The sequence below is a fragment of the Marmota flaviventris genome, chromosome 13 (assembly GCF_047511675.1).
Source record: "Marmota flaviventris isolate mMarFla1 chromosome 13, mMarFla1.hap1, whole genome shotgun sequence".
Taxonomy (NCBI): Eukaryota; Metazoa; Chordata; class Mammalia; order Rodentia; family Sciuridae; genus Marmota; species Marmota flaviventris.
Window position 1 is genome coordinate 92,118,499 of NC_092510.1, and position 18,795 is coordinate 92,137,293.

General features: G+C 41.1%; 1 protein-coding gene across 1 annotated transcript in view; it reads right to left on the minus strand.

Annotated features, from left to right (window-relative positions):
- Ttll11 (tubulin tyrosine ligase like 11) overlaps positions 1–18,795 on the minus strand; it is a 228,989-nt gene that overhangs the window by 207,875 nt on the left and 2,319 nt on the right. The gene's annotated exons all lie outside the window — the stretch shown is intronic.

The following is an 18,795-nucleotide window of genomic DNA, read 5'->3' on the forward strand; positions in this document are numbered from 1 at the left end:
AGTTCTGCTATCCACAGGAAATCAAGTAAAATTATTGGAGCCTCAAACTGGGTGTCCAGGACAAAATGCAAAAGCCATTGGAAGAGAGGGTTTTTTAGGTTGTGGGGGGAGAAGTCTACCACATAAAACTTTAACGATACTCGGAGCTTTTTAGAATGGTGGGTCAAGCAAACTGCCTTAATCTAGTCTATTCCACAAAATGATCATAAATGAGTTATTTTTAGAAGGCATAGATTTACAGATGAGAAAAATAGACTCGGATTTCATTCACATTCTACTGTGCAGGTGCTGGGTGTGTGACCATAAACACAAGAGGTGTGGCACCTGCTTTCATGGAGCCTGGAATCTAGTGGAGAATGACAAGACATTCAAAAACTCTTTCAAAAAGAATGATGGTGGGCTGGGATTGTGGCTCAGCGGTGGAGCGCTCACCTAGCACCACTGGGACTGGGGTTCGATCCTCAGCACCACATAAAAAAAAATAAAGGCATTGTGTTGTGTTCATCTACACCTAAAAAATAAATATTAAAAAAAAAAAAAGAATGATGGCTGAGCCAGCTTGCAAGGAATCAGGGAATCAGGGAAGAATCAGAAGACAAAGAGGAAAGATGGGGGAGAAAGGAGAACAATTTCCTGTTTCTAGGCAGAAGCAATGGTGCACAGAAGTCTGGAGATAAGAGCATTCGCTCATGCACCTGTGGTAACACGGTTTATAAGTGGTCGGATTCGGGGTTTGAAGCCTGTGCTTCCTGACTCCAGGATTCCTATTCCCTCTCTATAACAGGTGACCAGCTGTGTTTCAAATCTACAAAGGACAGTCCTCAAAGGATACCCAATTCCCAGTGATGATGCTCGGTGTTTCCCAAACTGGTCTGATCATAAGAATCACCTAACATGGCCTGTTAGGAAAAAATAAAGATTCCCAGGTCCCACCCCTACTGGGAAATCAAATTTTAACAAACACCCCAGGTGATTCTTAGATAAGTTTGGTATATGCTGAATTATGACTTCAGAAAACCTAAAACCCAATACATTCAGAGTTTACTTACTGGCCATTTTAAAGAACTGAGTGGAGTTCCTTGAAGTCATTTAATCTTCCAAGAAGAAAAGAATGGAAAAGAAATAAGAACTCTCCAGAGCTCCATCAGCCACCTAAACAAAAGAACTTCTCTCCTCTGTGGATTTTAACCCTCCCTCAATCTGGATTAAGTACAAGATGACTGCTATCAGAACAAGATCTCTTCCCATACCAGAGGGCTCAGGAACATGCTAGTAATTTGGAATCATCCCTAATTAAGGAGTTGAGAAGAGTAACCAAAACAGTAAGATAAGAAACTATGAGCTCTGGCTTTCAGCTGAGAAAGGTTATGGATTTAGAATCTGAGAAGCTTGGGTTCAAATCCCAGACCTACCACTTACTGGACAAAACATGGACAAGTTAATGAACCTCTCCAATCCTCCTTTGCCCCAATTGCAAAGGGTCAAAATCATACCCGTTTTGCAAGTTACTCTAAAGAATATGAGAGATAATGACAGGGCGTGATGGCACACACCTGTAATCCCAGCAGTTTAGGAGGCTGAGGCAGGAGGATCATGAGTTCAGTTCAATGTTTTTATTCTCTTGTAAAGAGTTGCCAGCCTCAGCCAAAGCGAGGCATCAAGCAACTCAGTGAGACGCTGTCTCTAAATAAAATACAAAATGGAGCTGGGGATGTGGCACAGTGGTTGAGTGTCCCTGAGTTCAATCCCTAGTACAAAAACAAACAAAAAAGACTATGAGAGATAATGGAGATGGTGGGCTGACACTGTGAGATCTTTAACAAATGTTTGTCAATAAATCATAAAACAAGGGTGAATTTATAGCACGATCAGAGAGGGGTTGGGCTTATATGGAACCAATAGTTAATAAAGATATATTAAGGTTTTAAAAAAGAAATTCACAGGCACAAAGCACTAATTCTATGCTGTATTGCAAAGAAACAGACCCTTCTCAGTATGAAGGAGATTGAATTCCAATTGGCTTCACGGCATATGAGGTTTCAAAACAGGGCTACAAAGGTGCAAGGGGGGCTCTTAACAAGTTGATTTTTATTCATAGAAAACAGATTCCCTGGGAGCTGCAAGAACTGAACCCAGGTTCCAGAAATGAGAACAGACTTCAGATTGTGGCAACTCCAGCTCAAAGGCTGGAGCACTGGGGAGCAGGGAGGGGGCAGTGTGGGGGCCACATTTCTAACAATGCCGTGCAATTCAGAAAATGCTTTAAGTGATCTCCTTTTACTAAAGTGACAGAAAATACAATAAGAATGAAATTTCTGATAAAAGGTGGTGGGGGTGGGGGGAGCTGGAGAAGGACACAAATCACTGAGCCAGAGTCCAGAGTCATACAGTCCCTGCTGGCCAGTGTTGCTGGAAGTGCTCAGTGAGGCCAGTGGGGGAGCTTCTAGCCAGGCCTGGCTCGGAGCAGACCCCCAGGGTTTCCTTCTCTTCCCTTTCCCTTAGGAAGAGGGCCGTGCATGTGAATAGCGGCTTTATTGTTTTATTTCCGCATGGTCTGAATTTGATTTAACTCTGCATCTTCCTCTTCAATGAGGTTGAAATATATCATTGGTTGCTTAATGGCCCTTCAAGCAATGAGGCCTTTATTAAATAGCAGCGTGATGCCAGGCGACCAGGATGCCAGCAGCACACAAATCTCTCCCCGCTGCGTTGCCGAAGACAGCTCTCAGCTGCCCCCTCAGCCTCTGTTCTCTGCCCAAAAGGAGACTCAGGAGAGGGGGCACCAGTACCTGAAGAGGCCACAGGAGATGGCTGGATGCTCAGACGCCTCCTGAGGGCCCTCCCTGCAGAAAGGAAGCCAGTGGTCTCAGAGAGCAGGGACACCAGTGGGCAGTTGTGTCCCTAAGCACAGCGTGACAAGGAGGAGCACATACTGGACCAACCAAGACCTGGGTTTGAGTTCCAGCTTTGCTGCTTTTATACCACGTGCCTGGAGATGAGTGCTGTGGTCAGTCCAGGCCTCCGTTACCTGGTCAGAGGGTTGCCTGGAGGCTTGTAAAGTGACCCAGGCCTTCCGCTGCCATTCCACCATGAGGGCTCGGGAATCCTGCTTTGCTGGTGTCTGCAGATTGACTCCGTCACCCAGTATCATTTCAGTGCTCACTCTCCATCAGTTGCCTACCAGACGTCAGAGACAAGAGGCAGCTCTCTCTGAACCTGTGGAGAGCTTCCCCACATCCAGCTCACCATCGGACCCCTAAATCCACCTGCACCCCACAGCCAGAGGTGGCTTTCCAACCTATAAATCAGATAACTCCCTCTCTTTCTCTCTCTCTCTCACACACGCACCTGTTTCAAGCCTTTCTTCAGTGGCCGTCAGTGTACAGCTCAGACCTCTGAGTTGGCCCCCGTATATCTGGGGCTCAGTCCCAATCCTCTCCCTCCACATTCTGTGCTCCAGCTGGAGGGAACTGTTTTCAGCCCCTGCCCCACTCTGCCACCCACACCCCCATGTCCTGGCTTGCCACCCGGCTCCTATGCCTGCTGAGCCCAACTCATCCCCTGAAACCTGGCTCAGCCCCCGAGACTCAGCTGGGTGGCCTCCCAGAAGAGGCCCTCTCCCGTCCTAGAACCCCAGCCAGCCCCTCTTCTTCCCCACTGCCACTGCATCACCATGACCACAGGGTGCGAGCTTTCTCATGGCAGGGCCCCACAGGGTGTCCTTTCTTTGCCCAGTGCTTGGCAGGGTCCCTAGCGCAAAATAAGGGCTGAGAAAATGTTTCAGGAATGAATGAACAAAATTATTTCAGCCAATATTTATCAAAATCTGATTCTATAATAGGCCAGGCATTGTGCCCTGGAGTAAGTTCCAGTAATAAACAATATGCACAACAGATGTGGCCCTTGCCCTGGCTGAATCAAACCTAGTGGGAAAGAAAAAAATGTTAAAGCAGTAGTAACAAAGCTGATCCATGCTGTGAAAAGGAAGAAGGAAGAAGTTGGGGGGCAGGCGGAGTAGGAAGGTTTCTCAGAGAAAGTGAGGTTTAGGAGGACACCCAAGGCAGAAGCCAAAGTTGTGGGCAGGAGGAAAGATTGACACACTCTGTCTAAAAATAGCAACACCTCTCCAGTCTGGAACTGGCCTATCTTACTTATCCAGAAAATAGCCAGAACCCAGAAAGAAGCTCAAAGCCACTAATGGCCAAAATATGTCAAAAGATTACACCTGGTTCATCTGGGAGCCTGTCCTTCACACCATCCTTTGTCAATGCCTCCAGGCTGGCATCTGCCCTCCTCTGTCCACTTTCCACCACTTTCCTCTGTACACACTTCTAACAGAATGTCTGGCATCCCACACTGCAGTCACCCTCTGTGTCTGCTGCCCCCAGGCTGGGACCCCTGAGGCCACACTGTGTGGCTTCCTAGGTCACGCTGTTCACATGCAGGCATTTTTGACATTTGGACCTTTTTTTTTTTTTTTTTTTTTTCGATAGACCTCCATAAATTGCCCAGGCTGGACTAGAACTCCTGGACCCAAGTGATCCTCCTACCTCAGCCTCCCAAATAGTTGGGATTACAGGCCTGAGCCACTGCACCAAGACTGGAATACTTTAATAATTACATTTTTAAACTCTCTAACAAGTCTTTGCACAATATTTACATATTGCCATAATAAAGTGACTTGTTAATTTAAAGTAGGAGTTGAGCAATATATTATTTCAGAAAACAAATATCAAATTATTTTACATTTGAGGGATTTTATATTTACAATGAGAATTTTCTGGCAGATGGCAGTCGAGTGTCTTATTTTAACAAGCCTTGTACATTGTTCCCCTTTGACAAACTGAATAATCAAAAGACCTGGTTGATCTAATGGTAGCCTGTGTTTCTAAATAGAGATCTGCTTTTACATCTGATGGAGAACTGGGGGGTATTAAAAAATTGTTTAAATCCCTCTTTGGTATTAGTGCAAGGGCTAAATTTGAAGTTTCATATTGCAGCTCAGTTACCTCTTTGTTTGCTACACTATGACATTTCTGAATTCCAAGTTCAAATCAACAAGTACTTCATTATGACACTATGTAAATATTATTTAAAAACTAATGTTCATTTATCTAGTAATCCATTGTTGTCACAAATTTGTTAATGCAATATAAGTAGTTTATTGCCTAATATTCTTTCTTGGAGGAGGGTGCACTTTTTTCTAATTCATACAAAGGATAAGTAAGGGCCAGTAGTGGTCCAACAATGGTGTTTGATGGTGTCTTTATTCCCAGTGCCTTGCACAAGCCTTGGAGCACCGTGGACATTCAACACATAGTAGTTAAAGAATAATGGAGATCTTCCAGGCCTCAAAACTTAAATATTGTATATGTATGCTTTATTTTCCCATACTCTCTAGAAATACTTCTGCTTATTTTAATGGAGCAGTATTGTATAAACTCTTAGAACAACAGTCCTTAATACCTGGCTAAAGCTTATTGAACTGTCAACACAACAGGAACCATTGCCTTTCCCTTTGTTCCCTAGATACAGACCACTTTTTCTAACAAGAATGCCTAGAAGTAAGGAATTTTCACAGCTATGATATACCATTAGAGAAACATCTTTGCAATGTACCTAGAGAGTCATAAAGTTTAGTAATTTCTGAGAAAATGTCGTAAAAATCCAGTAAGATGGTAAGACTTTGTGTAAGTAGTCTCAGGCAAGGCTCTAGACTTCTTAAGAAAAAAACAAGTGCACAGGCTAAAGAAAGCTATGTTATCATGGAAAATAAACCCTGCCAAACCTGAGGCTTTCAGGGGCTTACAAACAGCTGGCTCTCTATTTCTGGCTTGAGTTTTGCAATGCCAGAGACAGGAATGAGTTCACTGCCTGGAATCTCTTTATATCATTTCCCTTTAAAGAAAATAGTCACTTTGAAGGTAGACTTTAAAAAAATCATTAGAGCCATTAGTGATGCCATAGTTCAATTTAATTAGCATTTGTGAATGCATTCTCTGTGCCAGGCACTAGAGTACTCAAAGATGAATAAGACAAGCTCCCTGCTACTAAATATCTTATAATCTAGAGGAAGAGACAGACTGTCTCAATCAATAACCTTCCCCATCCATCAACCATCCTGTCCCAGGTGACCTCACCTTTTCTCTGAGACTTACGATATTATCCTAACTTGCCTCCCTGCCTCCACTCTTAAAGCCCTCTGTAATCCATTTTCCACAGGGCACCAGGGTAATCTTCTTAAAAAGGCAAGTGTAATTATCTTGTTTCCTGTACATTTAGGCAATGGTCTAGGCTTTGAATGTGGTCTGGCTCCTGAATTCCTGCTGGCAAGGGAAGAATCAGACTGGAAATTCCCATATCAAGGCAGGTCCTCTGAAAGGTCACATCCTCAGTAGGTGAGCAAGAAGAAAACCTGCTTCATCTTGGCCTTGGCTCAGACAAGGGGAAATAAAAGGTAAGAAAATCTCCCCTCAGAATGTCTATTCATAATTCCTTCTTGACACAAATCTAGAATCAGAACTCATACCATGCCTATAAACTAAAAAGCCTAACACCAAACTTTTCGGTTTTAAGTGTTCCAGTTAGTATGATCCTCTGCACAAGATAAAGATCCTTACTTTAGACCCAGGCCTCAAAGACTTACTAGAGATTAAAGTTATAAGCGACATGAGTTTACAATAAAAATAGGTCTGATACCTACATTAGAATTCCAAAAAGAGAGAAGAGGGAAAAAAGACTGAAATGAGTGCGAGCTTTCCAGAAGTGATAGGATACCAAACCTCAGAAACACAAATCCCAAAAAATCCCAAGCAGAAAAAAATAAATAAATCCTGTTCTAGAAGTGTATTAGTGCCACTGAAGACATCTAAGACAAAGAAAAGACTTTCCAAGCATCTGGGGGAAAAAGACACCAAACTTGCAAAAGACTAACAGCTGACTTTGCAACAGCAGAAATGGAAGTGAGAACAAAGTGGAATGTCTTCAAGATGCTGAGATTATATAACTAAGTATATTAAACTGAATCAAATTATATACACAGCAACATTATTACTCAAAAAATGAGGGCAAAATATAGGTAATTTTTAACAAGTAAAAACTGATAAAGTTTATTACAAACAGTGCTTTACTAAAGGAATTTCTAAAAAAAAATTGCTTCCAAAAGAAAGAAAATTATTCCTGAAGGAAAAATCTGAGTTGTAAAATAATAAACAAAGAAAATGGTGGATATGGGTGAATCTAAAAGATACTGAGATAAAATAATAATAATAATGTCTAATTTTTGGTGATTGAGAAAAAGAATAAAATTATACAGAAGTAAAATATGGGCTAATGAAAGAAAATGAGATATGGTCACAATGGAAATGCATCCTAAGAGCTTAGTGTTTTCAGGAAGAGTATAAAAATACTAACTTTAAACTTTGTTACATTATACATCTATACTAAATTTTTAGGGTACAATTTTAGAAGAAAAATAGAATGTATAACTCCAAGACTAGTCCTGGAGAAAAATGGAAAAAGAAAAAAGAAAAGGAGATATTAAACCCACAATCGTGGAGGGAAATGTTAGCCTAACTCTTCAATTACTGAAAAGATCAGGAAAAAAAAACTAAAGGTATAAAATTTATATAATGCAATTCACAAGTTAATCTAATGCATACATGTAAAATATTGCATTCAATTACTAGAGAATGTACACTCTTCTCAAGCACTCTTGGAATATTGTAAAAACTGACCATTTATTAGGCCATTAAGCAAAAGAAGAAGAAGAGGAACAACAACAAGAGAGAGAGAAAGTACAGGGGGCAAGAGGGAGGGAAGGAAGAAAGGAATGGCCACAATGCAATTAAGAAATTAGTAGCAAAAAGATAAGTAGAAACAATCTCATGTGTTTAGATTTTTTAGAGTAAAAAACATAAATAACCTATGAGTCAAAGAAGGAATTTTCATGAATAGAACTAAAAGATTTTGAAAAATACTACATAACAAATTTCATGGTTTAGCTAAAGCAATACATAGAGGCGAGTTTGTAGTCTTGAATGCTTTTATTAGAAAAGCATCCAACTCAATGTCAGAAAAAGAACAACCAAATAAATCCCCAAAGTAGAAGGAAATAAAAAGAGCAGAAATGTATGAAATAGAATAAATGATATAATGGAGATGATAAATAAAGCCAAAAATTGCTTCTTAGAAAAAAGTAAAGAAATTGAGATGACTATAAAATGCTGTAAGTGATTAAGGAAGGATACTTAATCAAGCCTGGGCTGTGTGTGTGAGAGTCAGGGAAGTCTCGTAAAAAAGACAAGCCATGAGCTGATTCTTGGAGGATGTGTAAGAGTTAGTCAAGAAAGGGAAGGAGCTTCTAAGGAAAAGAAAAAACATAAACAAAGGTAAAGAGAAATGACACAGCATGAAAACTCAAGAAAACCACTCAGAGCGCTGTATTGGTAATGCATAAAGCACAATGCAGAGGATATGAGAGGTAAGTCTCGAGAAGCTTAGGGTCAAATGTTAAAAACTTTCATTTGAGTCTTCACTATGTACCGGGCATTAGAGAATAAGTACTTGACATGATTTTATCTTTTAATGCTGGTAACAAACAACTTCATGAAGTATGATTGTATTATGCCCATTTTATAAATAAACTAAGGCTCAGAGCAACATGCTAACAGTTACACAGCAGACTGTTTCAAACCCGTATCTGTGTAGATTCAAAGCCCATGCTTTCCACCACCATACGCCTCAGTATGGAAAGCTTCTTATGGAGCCTTTATAAGGAGTCTGAACTTTAGTTTTCAGGCAAATATTCACAATATGTGCCTCACCTTGGGAAAAAAAAAATGAAACTCGTTCTAAAGAAGAAAGTCTGGAGTGCTTTTACCACTGTCACTACTTTATGCCACTTTATGCCAGGGTTCCATTAGATACAGATGTCCAAGGAGCCGGTGTACATGCCAGACAACACTGCAATGCGAAATGATCAGCAGGGGACATTGAACTTGAGTCCCTGAAGCATATTTCCAGTTATTGCCAAGGAAACAAGTACTATTACATGATGAAAACTGGATGAGTATACAACATTTTTAACAGCTTTATTGAAATATAATTCACATGCCATACAATTTGCTCATTCAAAGTATATAATTCTGTGGTTTCTAATATATTCAGAGCTGTGTTAGGAATACCATAATCAATGGTAGGACATTTTTATTATGCCAAAAGGAAATCCTATATCTACTAGCAGTCACTCCCTTCTTCCCTCACCAAAATCCTCTCCAACTCCCAAACTCTTGGAACCACTAATTTATTCTACCTAGATAGGTTTCCCTATTCGGAACATTTCGTATAACTGAATCATACAATATGTGGTCTTTTGTGACTGACTTCCTTTCTTTGTTTTGTTATTGTTTTTAGTACTGGGGATTGAACCGAGGATGCTCTACCACTGAGTCACACCCCCAAATCCTTTATATTTTATTTTTATTTTGAGATAGGGTCTTGCTAAGTTGCCCAGGTTGGCCTTGAACTTGTGATACTCCTGCCTTAGCCTCCCAAATCACTTGGATGACAAGCATGTGCCACCATGCCTGGCACATGGCTGACTTCTTTCAGATAGCATCATGTCTTCAAAGTGCATCCATGTTGTAGCATGTATGAGTACTTCATTCTGTTTTATGGCCAAAAAATATTCCACTGTCTGAATAGACCACATCTTATTTATCCAATATGGATTATATTTATTTCTTTAGCTATTATGAATAATGCTGCTATACAATTAATTTTATGTGAACATATATTTTCATTTATCTTGGGCATAAAACTAGTATGTTGCTTGGATGTGAGAATGCTAAATTTGATTTTTTTTGACAATCTATTCATTGGTTATGACTTGTTGATACTTGTTGGTCCAAAACATGCACCCTGAGGGAAAGTGGATTAAACAAGTGTCCTCTGAAACTGACAACTGATTAAAAAACTTCAACAACAAGAGAGAGTTGTATGATCACAGTTTAAACACAGATAACAAGTAATGAAACTCTCACTGTAAAATGGTTAGATAGTAAATGTGTCATTGTTGGAATAAGCTACGATATAGTAGAAGTACTCAGCAAAGTTCAAGGACGGGGAAAAAAGAGTACAGCCAAGGCACCTTAACCAACAGTGGTGGGGCCCATAACAGGTTCCATGGTGATTGGATAAACATGAGTGGTTGGACTGCAAATATTCCACTTCTATCAGTGGCAGAAATTGGTATTGGCCTTTGTTCATTTGCATAATTGATACATGTACTATAAATGCATGGATCAATCATAAATTCATGAACAAAGACAAGAAAGATTTTATAAATTTGTTGGATTTCAAACATCTGCTCAGCACAATAAAATGATGCAATGAGAACCCATCACAAGAAAGACGGTGTAATACTCCTGCACCCGCTACCTACCATCCAAGATATCAGATTTGTCAAAAGAAGTCACATGTCTCAAGTGGCAAGAACAGCAATGATGGCAAATAAGTCATGCGGTGTGAAACTGACAACATATTATCAGAAATGTAATGTAGTCCTTTGTTTGAAGCGTTTTTGCTCCTTCCCACCAAAAATAATTGCTGAACAGGTCACAAAAGTGACTTCTTTGTGTGTTGTATAATGTATGAAAGGATATGATATCTGCCCAATGTCCTATATAAAGGGTGGTGCACACACACACACACACACACATACACACAGAGACACACACACACACACATGCAAGATACTCCATTGCCACAGGGTTCAATTTAAAGCACAATCTGGACTTTTATTCTTAATGATAATAAGGGATATATAAGCTCTAGATTATTATTCCCAGCTTATTTTAATGCACATATGTCAATTTTGTTGAAATATTCCTAGAACTGAAAGGACTTAACAGGTAAGATGATGGTACAGTCCCCTGAAATGATGTCTGTCGTAAGAGCCAAGAGAGCTGACCTCTAGTTTGAAGCTGTACATCTCTTGACACCTCTGAAGTGTTGAAGAGTTAGAACAACCAACAGAGGATAAACATTTTTTACAACACATATAAAAGAACCCATAATAGACATAAACCAATAAGAAAAAACATAATATGAAACAACCCAAAAGATGAATAAAGAATACAAATCTTTTCACAGATGGAGAAGCATAAATAACTAATAAACTTGTGCAAAAACTCAAGCTTGTTGACAACTGGAAAGAACATATTTTGCCTCTCAGTTTGGCAGAAATTCAGAAGGTTAATGGTATATCATATTAGAGAGGATATGAGAAGACAGGCACTCCCAAACACTGCTGTTGGCAATTTGATAAGAACTATCAGAATACAAAGTGCCTATTCCCTGCAACCTAATGTTCCTAGGAATTTAGCCTGCAGAAGTATTTGCACAAATACATACTTCAAATGAACGGTGATGTTATTATGCCACCCTTTGTAACAGCTAAGAAAAGATATGGAAACTATTTGCATCAATAGATTGTGGCACGTCCATAAAATGGACTCTTAGGTTGTTATTAAAATGAAATGGATCTATACATACCAACAGAAAGATGTACACAAAGTACTGCTAAGAGGCCGTTACCAAACACTGTAGACGTTGTGTAACTACAGCATCTAAAAGGGAAGTTAAATTGTCTATATTTACATTTATATACTGTGTATCTTGTGTCTGTAATTATGATCTGCATTGTGGTGGTGATTAGCACAATTTACTAAGTAGTCTGGGTCTCCTCTTTATAGTCTCATAGTAGGTCTGCACATCGCCAGCTCCTCTGAAGCTAGTCATAGCCACGTAACTTGCGAATGAAATGTGAGCAGAGGTGGTGTGCCACTCCCAGGGATAGGCTGGGAAAGCCAGTGCAATGCATCATGTACCCTTCCTCTCAATGACTCAGGGAAGCAGGTGCCCCTGGAAGCCAAGATGGCAACAGGCCCTGTCCTCAACCCCGCCAACCCACACTGCATGAGCAGGAAAGAGACTTTGTCGTATTAGACCACTAAGCCTTATTGTGCTTCTTGTGACTCATTCAGAAAACTGCCTGTTGTTGCTTTTGAAATTTTCTATACGCCGTAATTCCGACACAATGAGAAATTAATCATTCAATGAGTTCAAAGCACAAAACCTGGCCTCAGAGTTCTAGGCAGACACACTTTAGGATTTACTTACAAGTAAACTCTACCCAGGGCAAACTTGCACAGGAGATAAACAGTCCTATTCTTCCAGCTTCATTAAGAATGAGAGGTTTTATTCAGATGACAGAGAAGCAGATGGGAGAAGAGAAGGAGCTGCTGGAAATGCCTGCTAGGACTCACAAAGCATTTATAAAAATTACTAGGTAATGGTTCACAGACACCCAGGGAAAGAAACACGCGCACAAATGGCAGCAGAGGCAGCTGCAAAGGCAAGGCACGATTCAGCGTGAGGCAGGAGGAGAGATGTTGCTCCACCTGGGAGAGAGAAACAAGATCATTGTTCTCTCCAGCAAAATAACCACCTTTGTGGAGGGATCCAAGGGACATAACTCAGCTTCAGAGGAGCAACCACAAGGAAGGGGCACTTCCAAACTAATTAAAGAAATAGCAAGTCTATTTGCCTGTTCCCATTATCAATTTTTCTGTATAAAACTTAATTAATCTGTCAGAAATTCATCAGAGGGAAAGCCAAACCAACACATATTCTTATTTGAATCACTGTACCTTGTGCAGTGGCGCACATCAGTAATCCCAGTGGCTTGGGAGGCTGAGGCAGAAGGATCATGAGTTCAAAGCCAGCTTCAGCAACAGCAAGGCACTAAGCAATTCAGTGAGATGCTGTCTCTGAATAAAATACAAAATAGAGCTGGGGATGTGGCTCAGTGGGTGAGTGCCCCTGAGGTCAATCCCTGGTACCAAAAAAAAAAAAAAGTACCGGGCTTCAAAGACATGTGACTTGGTTCTCAAAACAAGCCTAACAAGTGTTTTATGTTCTTTCTAGAGATGAGGAACCTGTGGTGCATAGAGGTAACGCAACTCAGCCAGGGTCACAAAGCCAGTAGGTCACAGGGCCAAGACTCAAACTGATATGTGACTGTGCTTTCTCCAGGATCATTGAGAAGGGAAGAGCAGAGAGATCAACCCAGGAAATTCACATCTCTTCCTTTCATGTCCCACCACCTCAGTTCTCCCTGTGAAGTCACCTAAATTTTATGAACCCTGAGTTAAGATGTGATGTCACTCAAACAGCTGGAACGAGTTTTCCATGGTGATGAATATAATTGATATGCCAAAGCATGCAATAGGCCCCGGGTCCAGAATGGAAGCTTTAAAAAAATATATCCCTTTAGATTCATGGAACTTTAAAAGCATAATTTATTTTTAAAGAAAATAGGTTAAATCAGCACACTTTCAAAATTTTTAATCCTAGGCTCCTTCAAGTTGACATTCATCCAAAATGGAGCTGGCCCTCTTCCCACAACCATCTTTACGTGTTTGGTTATCTGCTGTGGGGCAGCGGGTGTAATGCAGTGGGAGAGCATTCTGAAGGCTCTGGGTTTGGACCCAAGAGTCCAAATATAGTCTGGAATGAATAGGTCACAAAGTATTTTTTAAATGAGTCAAATGAGTTGGTCACATCTCTTCAGGTTAAACAGTAACCTATGTGCAGACTCTAAATCTATAATACCTTTTTCTTCTCATTAAAGAAAAATAGATCCCATAACCATTGTCTGAGATTACCCTGCTGAAGGAAAAGAACATTAACTGAATACCAGTGGTGTGTCCACCGCTGGGCTAAGGCAAGGTGCTACATTCCATCCTTTAATCTCACAAGTGTTCTGCAAGGTCAGTGTCACTCTCTCCTGCCCATTGTTACAGCTGGAGAAGCTGGGGCTAGGGAGGTGCTGCATTCAGTCTACAAACAAGAGGTCACACAAGCTTAGTGGTAAGAACTTTAACCCACAACTGTCTGATTTCAAGGCCTGTGCCAACTCCAGGAAACAACACTTCCCCTTTACAGAAGGCACTTTAAAATGGTCAATTATTTTTACGGTATGTTCTTCTCAGGGAATAGATTTAAAAGAGAAATAAAATATATGAGTGAATTTCTGTATTCAACTTTAGCCGATACAAAACTAGCATCTAAAACAGTAATCAAAATTGAAGCACAACACAGTTTATGTTTTATAACACAGAAAATAGCTCTAGGAATTACTACACCTGATAAGACAAATTAATTTGTGGTACTTATAGACCTTGAACACCAGCCCTTGAATTTATTGTCTTTTAAAAGACTGTTCAAGAACTTAGCGTGGATTCAGGAAACTATTACATGCATTGTTCAAATAACAGCGGTAGTGAATTGTGATTTTTGTGTTATGACAAGTTTAACTCACAAAGGAAAAATTCTGGTGGATTAGACATTGAAATAACCTGTCTGACAATTCACAATAGCAAGACTGTGGAACCAACCTAGATGCCCTTCAATAGATGAATGGATAAAAAAAATGTGGCATTTATACACAATGGAGTATTACTCTGCATTAAAAAATGACAAAATCATAGAATTTACAGGGAAATGGATGGCACTAGAGCAGATTATGCTAAGTGAAGCTAGCCAATCCCTAAAAAACAAATGCCAAATGTCTTCTTTGATATAAGGAGAGTAACTAAGAACAGAGTAGGATCGAAGAGCATGAGAAGAAGATTAACATTAAACAGGGATGGGAGGTGGGAGGGAAAGGGAGAGAGAAGGGAAATTGCATGGAAATGGAAGGTCCCTCAGAGTTATACAAAAGTACATACAAGAGGAAGTGAGGGGAAAGGGAAAAATAATACAAGGGGGACAAATGAATGTCAGTAGAGGGGGCAGAGAGAGAAGAGGGGAGGGGAGGGGAGGGGAGGGGGGATAGTAGAGGATAGGAAAGGCAGCAGAACACAACAGACACTAGTATGGCAATATGTAAATCAATGGATGTGTAACTGATGTAATTCTGCAATCTGTATATGGGGTAAAATGGGAGCTCATAACCCACTTGAATCAAAGTGTGAAATATGATATATCAAGAACTATGTAATGTTTTGAACAGCCAACAATAAAAAAAATAAATAAATAAATAAATAAAATGGCCCTCAAGCTCAAAAAAAAAAAAAAAAAAGAAATAACCTGTCTGTTGAAGGAGAATATTTATGGAGTAGGGCATGAACTGTTCTTAAATAAAATGCTGTCTTCAAAAAACTATCATTGCTACTAGATGACTATCATTGCAACTAGAAGCGGAAGGAAAGTGAAACCACCCAATTTTTCATTTTATATTCTTCCTTCTTCCAGAGGATTCAGAGATGATTCAATGCTGGCTTGCGTTCCACAGAGGAATAACACAACTCACCTGGTCAAATGGCACAGGGGTCACTTTTTCTCCATGGTGGCAGCAAGATAGGATTTAGGAGGTAATGGCACCGCATGCTCCCTCTGCCGGGCAAGGGTATTTCAACATATTTTAAGCCCTATTTTCAATACTGCTCTCCTGGCTCTGAGTGACTCCCTGTCATTCCTCTGTCATTTAAGAGGTGTGAGTCAGATGAGGGAATGAGGTTAAGAAATGGAGGATTATTAAAGATCTTTCGAGCAAAAGAGCGTGAGGCTTGAGCCCTCACTCACACTTACTTGCTGGACCTGCTTCAATTATTACCTGGGAATGAAGATGATGATGATGGTGATGATCATGTTCATGATGATGATGTAGCATAACTCCTTGCAAGATGGTTTTTAGCAAAGGATTATCAAAGAAGATGCTATAGATTATATACTGGCTACAAGCTCAGGCCCCAGACAGCTTTGCCACTTGCTACCTGTGTGTCCTTGGGTAGCCCTTTAGCAGCCTCTCTCTAATATCAGTTTCCTCATCTATAAATTGGACATAATAGGATCTGCTTCAGAGGGCAGCTGTGAGAATGAAACAACATAATCCATAATAGATGCTCAACACAATTTTTGGTGAGCATTAAGCACTTAGTGCAATGCCGAGCACATATTATTAATAAATTAATATTGCATAACTGGTAAGTGGGATGATACAGTAATTGTGCAATGTCAGAGGAAAGGCTGAGTCAGTTCCAGAATACAACACATGATTTGGAGTCTCTGAAACAAAGAACTCATACCATCAGAGACCTCAGGACAGGGGCTTATGCAAACTGTCAACAAAGGACCCACTATCAAGTCCCTCAGAGCCCTCATTCATATAAGCTGGTGTCCATGGCACCACTGTGCACACACAACCTAATCTCCAAGGAGGGCAGCTCACAGCAACAGTGGCATCTATTCTCTAGGGTGTCTATGCAGGATACAGGGAGAGAGGCGGGCATGGCTGGAAGAGGACCGTACAATTATAGGAGCAAGCAGCCTGAACTAGGAATCAGGAGCCATCACTCTTTTTCTCATTGCAATTTCAGTGGTGACTTTGTACACAGGACTTTTCTATTTAAAAATAACTTTATTCTTATCTACAAGTCTGGCATCTGTAAATTTTCCCTTTGAGAAACAAATTTAACACTGTGAATACAGCTGAATTAGATCTGTCCTGCATGAATCATCAGAGGGTAGCATGGTTCATTTGGGACTGAAGGAGAGTGGGCAAGGGAAGCTGGGTCTATATATGGCAAGAAGTCTGTGAGCAAATGCAGTCAGCAGCAATGCTGACTCCTTGGCGCGGCTGCCATGCGCTCTGGAATCTGATCTGGCTGCTTCTTCGTCTCTCTACTGTCCACATGCTCCCGAAACCGCCAAGCAACCCATTCTGCATCAAAAACCAGATCCACCCTCCTGCCTTTGTTGCCGCTTTGCATGGGAAGCCCTTTGTCCATTCATCTTCCAGAAGGAACTGTCATTGTATGTTTGCAGGTCTGTCCCTCTCTCTACACTGGGAGCTCCTGTATCTGTAGCCCCTTACCAGGGCTCTGCAGATAAAGAGAGAGCCATCAGGGAGTAGTGGGAAGAGCACAGGGCTGAAGCCTGGGTCCAAATGTAATACCTGTTTCAAATGTTGGCTCTGCCCTCACTAGCCATACACCTTGGGTAAGTTAACCTCTGTGAACCTCAATTTTCTCATCTGTAAAATGGACATAATAAGGCACTTAAATTTATTGGGTTATGGAAGAATCAAATAATTGTCTGCATGTAGAGCACTAAGAACAGCAGCTGATAGAGTAAGAGGTAAATAAAGGTCCCACCATAGTGTTTGTCATTGCTGTTCCATGTATACAATAAAGAAAATTTAAAACAGAAGGGAGGCTGTGCCCAGCAACTGAACAGACTTCTGATTTCACATGCTGGCTCAGCGTCCCCCTGTTGAGTGGACCATGTTGTATGGCTTCTCACTACACACCCACAAGAGGAGATGAAGTTTTCACTCTGTTAGTGGTTGTGATCTTATTTCTTACCTGGGCTACCCACCCAGCCCCACCAAAGCCAGCCAGCAGGGACTCCCCAGCCCTGCAGGACAGGTAGGGGACACTGCTGCTCCATTCCTTGCACACCAGCCCCAAGTAGAAGTTCTTGCTCCGAGAACATTAGTGCTGGAAGTTGGAGCCGATCTTGCCCAACATCACCCCACAACACATGGGGGAACTGTGGCCCAGGGAGGTCACGTGTTTCCATTTTGTTAGCAGCAGGTTTACTACATTACTTGTCATATGGTCAACTTTTTAATGGGTACTAAGAATACTATAATGTTTGTTTAAAGTTGGAAGGAGTTTCAAAGTTCATCTAAGCTGGCACTTCTCAAACTCCCCATTCTAAGGAATCAGATGACACATGAGCTCTGCTGCAAGTATTCCACATTCATCTGATGAACATTTTGAACACCTACAATGTGCTGTGCTTTAGGGACACAAGTCAGACACCTCCCCTCCCCTCAGGACCTCACAGACTAATTGGAAAGAGAGACATTTAAGTGTGCAATCACAAATCTATTCATTGCTGAATTATGTTCAAATGTGCTAGAATGAGCTTCTCCACTTATGTAAAATATCTTTCCAAGTGGGAGAAGATAGACCTGGGTGGAGGGGGCAGTTACAGTTAAGGCTCTGGAAACCGCCAGCCCCCTACTGGGCTCACCAAGCTCATGTAGGGTAACACTATCATTATGAAGCCTCAGCACTGGAGAGGCTGGGAACCACTAAACTTGCTCTCCCCACCCGCATTGAACAGAATAAACAAATTGAGGCCTTAAGAGTTTAACTCGCTTGCCCGAAGTAGCAAAGCTGGTGGATGGAAGAACCTTAAAATCCTACGGTGGTTTACACAGCTTCCTTCCAAGAAAAAGTCCAAATCCCATAGCATCTGGCCCCTGCTCACTTCTGCAGCCTCATCTTTCACCATTCCAATTCCCACCTGGTGATCCAGCCAGACGGAACTACATGCCAAGTCCCAAATGTGCCTCTGCTTCGCCTGTACCACTCTCTTCACCAGGGACCCCAAGTCCACTGCCCTAAATAACTCTGGCTCGTTTCCAGCTCTCAGGACTCAGCAGCAGTTAACCTCGTCCAGGAAGCCCTTTCACGGGTGGCCTCCTCTGCCTCTCACAGTACTGACACCTTCACACACAGAGAGAGAGAAACACTCGTCACATAATGTATTCATCCATTCAACAAAAATTTATTGAGCAACTTCCATGTGCCAAGCACCTCCATTTACAGCAGCAAACAAAACAAAGCCCCTGCCCTCGTGGAGCTTACATTCTGGTGAGGGAAACAGACAATCAACAAATAATACATAATACAATGTCAGGCAGGGTTTGGTGCT